The sequence below is a fragment of the Protopterus annectens genome, chromosome 3.part0 (assembly GCF_019279795.1).
Source record: "Protopterus annectens isolate FY-2018-M chromosome 3.part0, PAN1.0, whole genome shotgun sequence".
Lineage (NCBI taxonomy): Eukaryota > Metazoa > Chordata > Ceratodontiformes > Protopteridae > Protopterus > Protopterus annectens.
The window spans coordinates 209,483,001-209,496,758 of record NC_056731.1 but is presented as its reverse complement, the minus strand read 5'-3'; positions in this window follow the sequence as shown (position 1 = coordinate 209,496,758).

Below are 13,758 nucleotides of genomic sequence, written 5' to 3'. Positions count from 1 at the left end.
GAACGGGGTCGGGTCAAGTGTTTGGAGGTTCCCAATTATACAGCTGAATTTACTTTAACATACATTTACTGTGTGCCCACTGCCTTTGGATTAATAACACTAAGAAAAGGAAATCCAAAGTATTTAACTGTGTTTAAATGGATACACACATATGTGCGCATTTTTGTACACATACTTTATATACATATACAGAAAACACATACATATACACACAGTGTATGTGTGTGTGTGTGTGTGTGTGTGTGTGTGCACAATATGTGTGCATACAATGAAATATTTATAATAAACAACATAGTATAGTTAAGCATTATTAATGTATACATTCTAGTAAATGTTGCTCAATGATTTACTTAGTCATTGTCACACATTGGCTATGTGTTCCACATGCAATCTTGGTCAATGTCTGTCAGTATTTTTTTTTATATTGATAAGTGCATTTAATAATTGTTATTATATTTGTCAGTGTAGCTTATGTTGTAGCTGAAAAGGGTCCTGGGACCAGTTCACTTCCCTGGTTACCAACGTATAAATAAATATGAAATATTAAAAAAGAGGGGGAACATGACAGAAATAATTGAGGGACTAGTAAAGCACATTATAAGTCTGCATCATTCATGAGAGAGGAAAAGTCCTCCCACTGAAGGCATTGTGAAGTAGCAGACAGACTAACTTTAGAGTCCTACTACTTGTCTCTTGTAAATGTATAGCAAGGATTTACTGCAGTGAAAGTTTTCACACCTCAGTATGAGAGTATGGGGGAGGGTTTATCAAGTTTGTTAGGACTACAAAAGACTCCTCTTACAAAAAAAATGTTTTTTATCTGCTTTCTTTTGCTGCAAGTAGCTATTTATAGCATAGAACAAGCTCTAGCAGACAGATAAATGAGGCTCAGTCAGGTAAACAGAGAAGCAGCTCTTTTACTGAAGGTGTGTTTAGATGACAGTGCTTCACAGTCCTGCCATTATATTTTAATGGCATGAGAAAACAGCACCACTTCCTTATGTCTGGCATGAGTCACTTAAAATGTAATCTGGGAAGAATGAAGGAAAGCAAGAAAATAAGATCACGTTCCCAAGGCAGGCCCCATCATCTGCCATTTTGAGAGAAAAATGGCGGATGATGGGGCCTGCCTTGGTAACGTAATCTGATTTGAGAGAAACACATTAAAATTGTAGTGGCTCGTATGCACTGGCCTGATCAAGTGCATATGTAATAAGTCTTGGGGGGCTCATTACACATGCAATGTAAACAATGTTGGCAAACAGTAGTCATGGATGTGGGATTTGTGAGTCCCTGGGACAATCATAATGCATACATCTTAAATGAATTTTATTCAATATCTATATGAATATTAACTTTGCTCATAATCTTTGTCAGTGCATTGTTAAATATTCTGACAATGTTTCAGTTTATTTATAGTAGAAAGTGTTAAATGCATTTACATTCATACAGGAAAATGGTGGCTGGTGGTCTTTGGTTCTTAAAGGCATCTTTCCTTAACCATTCCTACATCAAATCTTGGCCAACATGTGGTTGTTGCAGGAGTTATCTACACTTGGCACTATATTTGTAGGCTTTCCAATTTTCTTTCATTTGTTCTGTTTTTTTTTTCTTTACATTCTTTTGTGCTTCTGTTTTTTTTTCCAGTTTCAGTTGCATTTGCTAATGGTCAGATTTCCATTTCCACTCCCTTTTAAAATGTTTCTGCTAAACTAAAGAAAGATAATTTCTTATACTTCTTCTCTTCATGCTTTAAAACTTTCATTATGTTTATACCCGATGATGTTTACAAATATGCACACAGTTCCAATAACTGAAGACCTATACATACAGTCAGAGAAAAGGGATATAAAGTCTTGATATGCACTGGTTTTTATATATCAGTTAATAAGCACAAAGTATTTTTTCTTGTTTTCTTGTCCAACTGGTTTAATACTGTTTGGGTCTAGTCAATCACACCAAAGCTGTAAATCAGACCAGGAAGAAAAAAAAATCGATTTATAGCTTGGACTTTATTCCTAAATATCAAGGCATTTTTGAATATTCGATTTAGTCTTCTGAAATATTCCATACTAATCTTTGTCTCATTTGCTCATATTTTATTGCTGACCCTTCATCTGTTCCAAAATATGTATACATTTCCTCCTGTTCAATTTCCTTTACATCAAATTCCTGTCCCAGAGTGACATTTTCTTGGTGCTGCAGCTTTCCTTTTATAAATGTTCCTTTTGCATACTTACCAAGGACAAATGTCATTCTTATATCATCTGAAAAAGTTTTAACCATTTGTAGTTGTGCTTTCAGATCCTCATCTGATGAACTACATGATTTAAATCATCCACAAAAAAGTAGATGAGATGTCTTTAAACAAAGCTGATTTCTGGAAGTTAAACTGTATCCATAGTCTGGTGTATTAATATGTTTAGGGCAAGACAAAATAGCAGTAGTGACAAAGAATCACATGGAATATTCCCTTTAATTTTTATCCCTGGGATAACTATTCCCACTTTGTCACAACTCATCTGGTGAATGGTTTATTACAACTTCATGGTCACTCTAATGTAACTGATCATTGTAGAGTTTATCTTATACATTTGTAATCCATGAAAGTGGGAAACAGTCAAATACTTTTATGTACTCTATACATGACACAATTAGATTCTTCTTGTTACTGCTCTCTATTACGGCTTAGTTTAACAATAGATGATCCTTGGTTCCATATGACTTTCATTTATTACCCTTTTGTTCTTTTGACATGACTGAATTTTTTTCTAGATGGCTATCTACATCAATTTTAGTATATAATTTATATATTGCCAGAAGGCAACTTACTTGTCTGTAGTTTTTAGGATGGTTTGCGGGTTCACTCTTGAGGAAGTGTTTTTTTTGTTCCTGTTATTTATCAGGTTGGTAACTGTCTGTTGGCTACATGTAAATAATCTTATTCAGGAATAGACCTTTGTGTAAAGATACTCCCCAGCAGGGTTTTCAGGTCACCCAGGGCAGACCGGGGGGGGGGACGACGAATTACCACCAGCAGCGTTCATGGGGGAGGGGGCGCAAATAGATGAAACCAATACTGGTGTAAACACATCTTCTACTGGTATTTTAGAGGAAGAAATGGCAGGTTGTAAAGTTTTAAGTAAAAATAATTTTAATATATTTAATTACACGGACCTACCAATTTCCAACAGGCATTTTGAGCTTTTTACCAAAGGTCTACAATTTGTTCCATCTAAACCCAGTTACCTTCCCAGGTTATTGATAGAGCTTAAAAGTTTCTTTAGGAATCTCAATTTATCTATATTTTTCAAGAAACAGTTGCACTGTGCCACTCCCTTAGTTAAAAGTAGTACTTTCAATCCACCCATGCACCCATCCTTGAAAATATTTGAAGAAATGGCAGAAAGGATGTGGAGGGAAAGTTTAAGAAATTTCAAAGGCAACACATCCACTAATTTCCCTCAAACTTTACAAGACATTATGGAGGACATAAAGAAAAACTGTATAAGAGTAATGAAGCCGGACAAGGGGGGGGGGTATTGTGCTAATGTTTCAGCACGATTATGAGAACTATTTACAGGGCTTGGTACAGAATGATAACGTCTATGAACCTGTATCTCAAAATGAGTTAAATATTTCAATTGATAAAATAAAATATGGTTTATATGATCATTTGATGCAGGGGTCCATAGATGAAAAATTACATAATTATTTATGGGTGCCTAAACCAAGAACCCCTACCTTGTTTGGCATACCCAAGGTTCACAAAGGATTAAATCCTTTGAAATTTCGGCCTATAGTTGCAGGAGCTGGAGGCATAACAGAGCCTCTCAGTAAATTTGTGGATCAGCATTTAAAAGAATACACTACTTCTCTTCCATATGTTTGCAAGGACTCCTGGGAATTCCTTAGTACTTTACCAACTGATTTGGATAATTCAAATTTCTTAATGACAACAATAGACATAGTGGAGCTTTTCCCGAGTATTCCTCATACGCAAGGCATGGAATGGTTTTCTCAGATGGTCGCCACTGAAACCAAACTAAGTAACAACTTAATCAATCTTATTATTGAATTTATGGATACTATATTACACAACAATTTCCTTTTTTGCAATGGAGAATTCTTTAGGCAAAAAAGTGGGGTGGCGTTGGGTGCGCCTTGCGCTACGGCGTACGCCAATATAGTGCTGCACAAATGGGAGATGGACTACATCCATTCAACAATTTGGAAAAGACATATTAAGCATTACAGGAGATTTTTAGATGACATTTGTATCTTTTGGGAAGGTTCCGAAAAACAATTTTTGGAATTTATGGAGCATCTAAATAGGTCAACTAATTTTCTTTCCTTTACTTACGAAATAAGTAATAGTGAACTGCATTACTTAGATGTCAAATTATGTAAAGATCCTGGTGGATCAGGGTTTACATCTTGCATTTTTTGTAAGAACACCTATTCCAACAGTTTCCTGCATTTCGAAAGTGGGCACCCTCCATATCTAAAAAAAGGTATAATTAAGGGACAGCTCATTAGAGCATCAAGAATGTGCAGCACAATCCAACTATTTTTCCAAGAGGTTGACTTTCTTAGGAAATTATTTCTGGAACGAGGTTACCCAGAAAGCTTATTTCAGTCTGTATTGGCTGAAATTATACTAAAAAGAGTTGAGTTTTATCCTCCATTACTGGGTACGCAAGTTAAAATTTCCAAAACAGATGTGACAACTGACACCAACTTTAGAAAAAACTTTGTTTACACTTACACTGAAGATTCCTATATCATAGAAAGTACCATAAGGAACCTCTGGCCTATGGTCACTATGCAAGAAGAGATTTCTGGCCTTGTTCCTACAAAAATTGGTTTTGTTAAAAAAATAGACAACCTTAAAGGGATATTGGAGAAAAATTTGACTGCTGAGTTGTCATCTTCAAGTAGCAAAACTATTGGACATAATGGAACTTTCCAATGTGGTAAATGTAACCAATGCCAATATGTTTTGCAAGGGGCTCAAATACACATCAAGGCAAGGAACACAACTCTATATGCCAAGGGTGACTTTTCATGTAACACCATGGGGGTGGTATACATTGGCCTTTGTCAGACTTGTCCGGCTTTTTATGTCGGCAAAACTGACAGGGCTTTCAAGCGGAGGGTATATGAGCACTTGTATGACATCAGCAAATGCAAAGACACAAATGCCTTTTATAGGCATTCTTTGATTTGTCCGCAAATGTCCATAAAGTTTTTTATCATTGAAAAAATACAACAAGACCAGAGAGGGGGTGATTGGGAAACCTTATTGGGCACTAGAGAACTTATTTGGCAGCTCCAATTAAATTCAACAAAGTATCTGGGGGGCTGAATAATAACATCAGTTTAGCTCCGGTACTAAAAAAAAAAAAAAAAAAAAAAACTTGGTTCTTGGAGCCCAACAGTGCGTGCAGTTTGTGTTCTCGGTCTTGGACCTGGTGAGTCTTTTTCCTGACTTGTTGACTTGTTCCTGGTATACAATTTTCTAGTGGCTTTGTGTAAAGATGTTTATACCTTTAGTCAGAAGTTAGGTACTGCATCTTAACCCAGGGTTTTCCATTTAGGAGCTTTATTTCCTTAATTTTGTCTCAATTTTTCTGGTTGTTCTTTCCTCCCATTGCATAGCCTCTGCATTACATTACTTTTCTTTTAACTGTTATGTCCATTCAATATCTTTATGTTTAACAGCATCTTCATAAATGTTTGTCCAAGGTGTACACACTTCTTCTTTTTTTGGTGGTATTTCTAGTGTTTTTACTTTGCTTCCCAATTCTCAATAAAACATTTGGGTCATCAATGAACTGCTTGTTTTGCACTTTTCCTTTGTATTTATCTGCATATCTTCTAAGTTTTTCTGTTTGTGCTGTGATGGCACTTTCAGTTTACTGATATAAATAATGTATGAGAAATCATGCCCCCAGATTCAGCAAGCCCTGCACGGCATGCAGGAATAGTGCAGGAGCTCCTGGAGGCAATATGGCCACCGTACGATCCAGGAATAAGCTCCAGGGACGTGCACGAGCGCTCCTGCACTATTCCTGCATGGACACAGCTCCTGTATGCAAATTACCCCATTTGCAGGAGAAAACCATGCAACTGTGGTGAATTTGTGATCCAGGAAGCTGTCAGCCAGCCGTGCAGGTCTAGTGTAGTGTGCAGAAATGTACTCGGTTAGTAACCGAGTACATTTCTGCAAACTACAAAACGGAGCCATGACAGCTCCAAATAAAGGGTGTATAGTATGTGTAAAGCATGCCAATGGCCAAACATATGGCCATTGGCATGGAAAACAGTTGGCAAAAAAAAAATAAAATAAAATAACATGCATTTTTTTTAGCTGATTTTGGCTGTTTAAGAGTAGGGCAGCAGCATGCAAATGGGCCGAAAATAAAAAAAAAAAAACTGAAATAAGCATTCTAACCAAAATCACTATTTTGCCATTATACTCAATAGCAGGCAGAAGACAACATGGCCAGTGAATAGTGGTTGCTAACGGGAAAGGCTCAGTGAAGGACCTGTAACTATGCATTAGCAGGCAATCCTTTGCAAATGAGGGGAATGATACTGAATCCCAGATTTCCCCTCAATGCAAGCTAGAACCCAACCGTGTAAGTGCAGGAATAGCATGGTTCAAGCCTAAGAGTTAGCTGACATCATAGGGGTGTGTGTCAGGCATCCTGTAAGCTTATTGGAGCCCTGTGGCTCGGGTTTGCCCTTAGCTTAGGAGAGCTAAGCAAGGGGGTATGTCTGAGGCTGCCTAGCACTCTTTACATTGCCTAAGCGGGTATGCATGCTGCGCACTGGGTTTTAAAGAAAAAAAAGAAAGTAAACCAAGAAATAGCAGCTCAGTGCACATCAGAGCACTGTGTTTGCACTGTGTGCCCCCATGCTTAAACAGGAAGGCAATGGAAAGGGAAAACAACAGTAGGAAGGTGATCAAGGAGAACTAGCATAGCTGGCAGGTTAAATGTATCAGAATCAGCCAATTACACAGGCAGCAGCCCAGCCCAGAACACTACTATAAACTATGCAAACACCTTTCCCTCTGGTTTTTCCCACATACTCTACACCACTGGTGTATACAAGCAGGGAATTTCTAACAAGCAAAAGCAACAAAATGGTAGGGGCTGCAGCAGCTATCATACATCAACATGTGGAAGAGGCTGAGGGTGGTGAGGATGAGAATTCTGTCGACCAACTCACAGTGAGGAGACGGAGAAGAGTGTACAGACCAAGGGTAACCTACCAGGGGCTACATGAGCTGGAGATAGTGGAGTGCTATAGGTTGGACAGGGACCTCCTACAATAAATTGTTGAGCTGTGCCGCCATGCTTGACACACAGAACTAACAGAGGGGAACCCATCCCAGTGGATATCAAGGTATGCCTAAGAATACTAGCTAGAGGTACCTTCCAAAGACCAACTGGGGATATCATGGGGATTTCACAGGCATCAGCATCCAGGGTATTCCACCAGTTCCTGGATGCCATGTCAGCACATGCCGGTGAGCACGTATATTTCCGTAACATCCGTGAGGCGTTGGCCAGCAATATGCATCTCTTCCACCAAAAAACATGAATACCCTGAGGTAGTTGGTGCTATAGACTGCACTCACATATGCATCAAAGCATCACCCGGTGAGCAGGGTAGGATCTACATCAACTGCAAGGGCTTCCCCTCCATCAACTGCCAGATCGTGTGTGATGCACAGGGTATTATAATGAATGTGTGCGTTGGCTGCCGTGGAAGCTATTATGACTCCCACATCTGGCATCTGACGCAGCTGTACCAGAGATTTGCCAATGGGGACATCCTTTATGGTCATCTAGTGGGGGATGCTGGTTACGCACTGGAGCCATGGCTGATGACACCCATCAGAAATGCACACACACCCAAACAAGAACTCCATAATGAGGCACACACACAGAACAGAATCATAATATAGCGTGCGTTTGGGATGCTCAAGTCATGGTTCCAGTGCCTGGACACATCCGGTGGAGCCTTGCAGTACTCACCAGCTACATGTACCCAAATTGTCATCATATGTGCCATGCTATATGATATGATCCTGTGGAAACAGCTGCATCAGGAATAGCATGGGGCAAGGCCACACAACCCCCCCCCACCATTGCCAAGGCCTGCACAGGCACAGAATGACTCAGAGGAGGAACAACCTGAGCCTGCCCCAATAGGCAGAAGGAAGCATGCCCAGTATGCCCTGGCCTTGACAAAGAGGCAATGCATAGAACAAACACTGACACAGTAGGAACCCAGGGAATTACACCTCTCTCTGACTCACACATACAGTAAAAGGGATGCCAAACATGACACTACCTGTGCTTAACCATGTATAGGGAGTGTACTAAGTGCATCTGACATAGTCAGCTATCCAGCACCATCCTCAATACTGGCACAACAACAAGATACGTCACTCTTCCTACCAATTGCCGAATGGAGTACTATGTGTTGTTACTCATAATCTATGGTATGGATGTGAGCATGCAGGGGAATTGGATGGCTGAATGGGATGCCAGCAGATAGTAGACACCTAGGTGACAGTATAGTCAGGCACACTCATGTCCCACTCACCAGGCTAGACAAAGAGAAGTTTACTGTCAGCTGCTTGTCGGATGCCAGAATCTGCCACATAATGCATGCACTCAGGTCACTACAAAGCAAGTACAAATATGACTCTTTCATTGTCCATGTTGGTGTGAATGACCTGAAATGTACCTCCCTGGACTACATGAAAAGAGACATGGAAGAGCTCTCTGATCTTGTAGCCCAGGCAGGTATGACCCTAGCCCTGAGTAGCATCCTGCATTCCCCAAGAATGATACCACAGTACAAGGATAAAATGATCAACTTCAACAATTGGCTATGCTTCTGGTGTCATTCAAAGGGGATCCAGTATCTGTCTGCTTGGGATGACATGCTTTACAGGCCACGATGCTTCATCAAAGATGGGCTGCACCTGACACTCCTGAGATTCCGGATATTGGCCAAGGCTCTTGCCACCCCCATAGTGCCTTTTTTAGGCAAGGCTCAAAAGACAAACCCACCACCGTAAGAACTACAAGTGACAAAAAACTGAGGGCAATGCTGCTCAATACTAGGAGTCTAAACCTCAAAATGCACTCACTCGAGGCACTCCTCAAAATGGAGAACCTCAATATCTGTGCAGTGACTGAGACCTGGTTCAAGGCTCCTGACAGCACCTCAGCACTACCAGGCTATAATTCATACCACACATTTCGGCCACAAAACACGAACCGAAACACTAAGGATGGAGGTGTGTCCATATTCATCAAGGATATCTATACCTCCAGGCTAGTTGCACAACACAATGCCTCTGAGATCATCCAAGTGAAACTAACCCTGGGCAAAAATGCATTCCAAATTGTAGCTTGTTATAGATCCCCACCATGACCCAGGACCCACACTCCTTGTTCCTGGAGACATTGGAAAAAATGAAGGTCCAACCAAATACCGTAATAATGGGCAATTTCAATTACCCTTACATAAACTGGAAAAACTACTCTTGTACTAATCTCCTTGCCCAATGGTTCATAGAATTTATAAACTCTAATGCCCTGGATCAACTTCTCAACACCCCCACCAGGGGCAACAGTACTCTGGACCTGGTCATTACCAGCATGGGTGACCGGTGCTCAACGCCCGAGATCAACTCCTCACTGGTTAGATCAGACCATAAACTAATCACCCTAGATATCCACATCCCAACCCCACTTCCACACAAGGAAACTATCGTAAAAGATTTCTCCAAAGCAAACTTCACTCTACTCAAAACAGAGGTGGCTAACTTCACGACACCCCCGCAGATGGATAATACAGTCACAACTGCTGAATCCTACACAAATGCACTCTACTAGCACCTGCATGAGTGCATGGATCGTGCTATCCCTAACAAAACCAAGACACTCTCCTCCAAAAAAGGAAGCCAATCTGGTGGTCCCCTACCATTAACAAACTCTACAACAGAAGGAAGAAACTGTTGCAAAAGAGAGTAAAAACCCAGGAATGGAGGAACTTCCTGATGGGCCTCAGTAAGAAGTTAAGATTCCTCATAAAATCCTCCAAAGCGAATTTTGAAAGAAAAATTGCCATGGATTCCAAAGACAACCACAAGGCATTCTTTAGCTATGTCAAGAATCTCCATGGCAACATTCAGATCTGCGCTGAGCTACAGCCGAATGGCACAAAATATACAGAGCCAACCGATATTGCCAACATCTTGGCAGATATGTTCAGTGCTAACTTTACTCCCCTCTCACCCCCCCAAAGGGCCTATAACTATACCAAATGATTGTAGAGCCCCATTAATCGCAAACACGCGGGTAAAAATGGTACTCTCTAAAGCCAAAAATACAGCATCCATGGGATTGGATAACATCCCAGGCTGTGTCTTACACGAACTCCAAAATGAACTAGCCCCCCACCTAAACTCCATGTTCAAGCACAGCCTCACCACAGGCTATGAGCCCACTGAATGGCGCACAGCAATGGTTATCCCACTCCACAAAGGACAAGCCACCATAGACCCAGGGAACTATCAACCTATAAGTCTGACAAGCCTGGTCTGCAAGGCCATGGAGCGTATCATCATGGAACTCATAAACAAAAGCAAACTTTGGATGCTACCCAATTCAGATTTGTAAAGGGTATATCATGTCTCCTAAACCTGGTAGACTACTTTGAAACAGTTACCAAAGCCATAGACGTGGGCAAGATGGTCCACACAGCCTACCTGGACCTCGCTAAAGCCTTCGATACTATCCCCCATTCAGGAATCATAGATAAACTCACCAACCTTAACATAAACCCTTACATCATGAGATGGGTGGCCAACTAGCTCATGGACAGAACCCACACAGTGAGAGTTGCAGACTCCAGATCCGACTCTAAATCAGTGACAAGTGGAGTGCCCCAGGGTTCAGTCTTGGGACCTCTCCTGTTTAGTATAAGTGCAAGCGAACACTGAGGGTCTATGGCTAACCATGTTCGCAGATGACTGCAAACTGGGTGCCATAATCGATTCCCCTGCTGACGTAGACATCCTGCAAAAGAGCCTCACTGAAACAGATACCTGGTGCCAAAACCATGGCCTCAAGCTAAATGCCAAAAAGTGCATTGTCATCCCTTTTGGTAAAAACACGGTACCCATGAATTACCAAATAGGGGGAAGTTCACTTAACACAGAAGGTGTGATAAGAGACCTTGGGACCCAAGTGGATAGTAACTTCTTCTTTGATAATCACATTGCCACAGTGGTCAGAAAATCTTTCTACGTGACCCACCTAATCACAAAAGGGTTTGCATCTAGAAAAAAGGAAGTCATTGCCCTCCTCTTCTCATCACTTATCAGACCCCTCATTGAGTACAATGCCTTGTTTTGGATGTACCTCACAAGACATCTACAACAACTGAAGAGGCCCCAAAAGTACCTCACCAAGAGGATTGCTGGCCTCAAACAGTTGCCCTATGCTGACCGGCTCAAGAAACTCCAATTCTACTCGGTCACATACCGCTTACTCTGAGGAGATCTCTGTCTGACATACAAAGCTATGTCAAACCCAGAATTGATGGACATGCTCCACTTGAAAAAATCCCAATCTCCCCAAGCTACATGGTCTAGGGACATGCTAAAGGGATAGATTCTTGACCCAGAGACTTCTAATGCTCTGGAACAAAATTCCCATCCACATCAAGCAGAGCTCATCATTAGCACTCTTCAAGAGAAACCTTGATGAGTGGATGGGTAATAGGAAATTAACCCCTGGGATCATGTCTGTGGCTCTGCTCAATAGAGGGGTAGGAATTTAATCTATATGGGTGGTGAAAGCCAAGACACTTTTGGCTAGGCTTACTTATGGCCTTGGGCTGATAGCCTAGTACCTACCTATGAACCTATAGTGGCAGCATGAGATCTGTTACAAATACTGGTGCCACCATAGTAGCCAGTACAAGACAATGTGATGAAACCCACTGTAGGAAATGTGCTGGGTCACAAGTGTGTCCATATGACACACACATATACCCAAAAACAGTCTCAGCCAGCAGGACAGATGTAGACAAACACAAACTAAGGCTGTGCTAAGGTCTCTGATTGTTGGCTATGGGTACCCCCCCCCCAGGCCTACACAGACAGACTACAACAGGTCAAGCAGTGGGATGTTAGTTATGATGGTTAAGAAGTCAGAAACTGAAATGTAGGTCAATCAAACCTAAGACCTGTTGTACACTGATATGCCTCTAGTCAGCATGATAGGTTAGAATACAGAATGAAATGGAGTACCTGACATACCAGTACAGTCAGAGCAAATCCGTACAAGTGTCAGGTGTGCCCCCCAATCCCATATAGAAATGTAGAAACAGTCCAGTGTGCCCCCCAATCCTATGTAGAAATGTAGTAACAGTGCGGTGTACCCCCCAATCCTATGTAGAAATGCAGTAACAGTCAGGTGTGCCCTACCCACAATCCTATGTAGAATTGTAGTAACAGTAAGGTGTGCTCCCTCCAATCCTATGTAGAAATGTAGTAACAGTCAAGTGTGCCCCCAGTCCTATGTAGACACGTAGTAACAGCAGTTGTGCCCCACAATCCTATGTAGAAATGCAGTAACAGTCAGGTGTGCCCCCCGCAATCCTATGTAGAAATGTGGTAACAGTCCCGTGTGTCCCCACAAATCCTATGTAAAAATGTAGTAACAGTCAGTTGTGCCCCCCAATCCTATGTAGAAATGTAGTAACAGTCAGGTGTGCCCCCCCAATCCTATGTAAAAAAGTAGTAACAGTCAGGTGTGCCCCCCCCTTCCTATGTAGACACATATTAACAGTCAGGTTTGCCACAATCCTATGTAGAAATGTAGTAATAGTCCGGTGTGCCCCCCAGTGCTATGGAGAAATGTAGTAACAGTCTGGTGTGATCCCCCAATCCTATGTAAAAATGTAGTAACAGTCAGGTGTGCCCCACCCACAATCCTATGTAAAATTGTAGTAACAGTATATTGTGCTCCCCCCATCCTATGTAGAAATGAGGTAACAGTCAAGTGTGCCCCCCAATCCTATGTAGACATGTAATAACGGCAGGTGTGCCCCCCCAATCCTATGCAGAAATGCAGCAACAGTCAGGTGTGCCCCCCAGTCCTATGTAGAAATGTGGTAACAGTCCAGTGTGCCCCCCCCAATCCTATGTAGAAATATAGTAACAGTCAGGTGTGCCCCCGAATCCTATGTAGAAATGTAGCAACAGTCCAGTGTGCCCCCCAATGCTATGTAGAAATGTAGTAACAGTCTGGTGTGCCCCTTTAGTCCTATTTAGAAATATAGTAACAGTCAGATGTACCCCCACAATCCTATGTAGAAATGTAGTAACAGTCCGGTGTGCCCCTCCCAATCCTATGTAGAAATGTAGTAACAGTCCGGTGTGCCCCCCAATCCTATATAGAAATGTGGTAACAGTCAGGTGTACCCCCATACCTATGTAGACACGTATTAACAGTCAGGTGTGCCCCCCAGACAATCCTATGTAGAAATGTAGTAACAGGCCGGTGTGCCCCCCAATGCTATGTAGAAATGTAGTAGTAGTGGGCCTATTATATGTCACAATGTTCACCTTACAAGGATAACAGATGTCAAACAGCAGAGAGGCTGGGGTTGACAATCCATACCCCTACATGTGACATCAAGGCCTGGTGAATA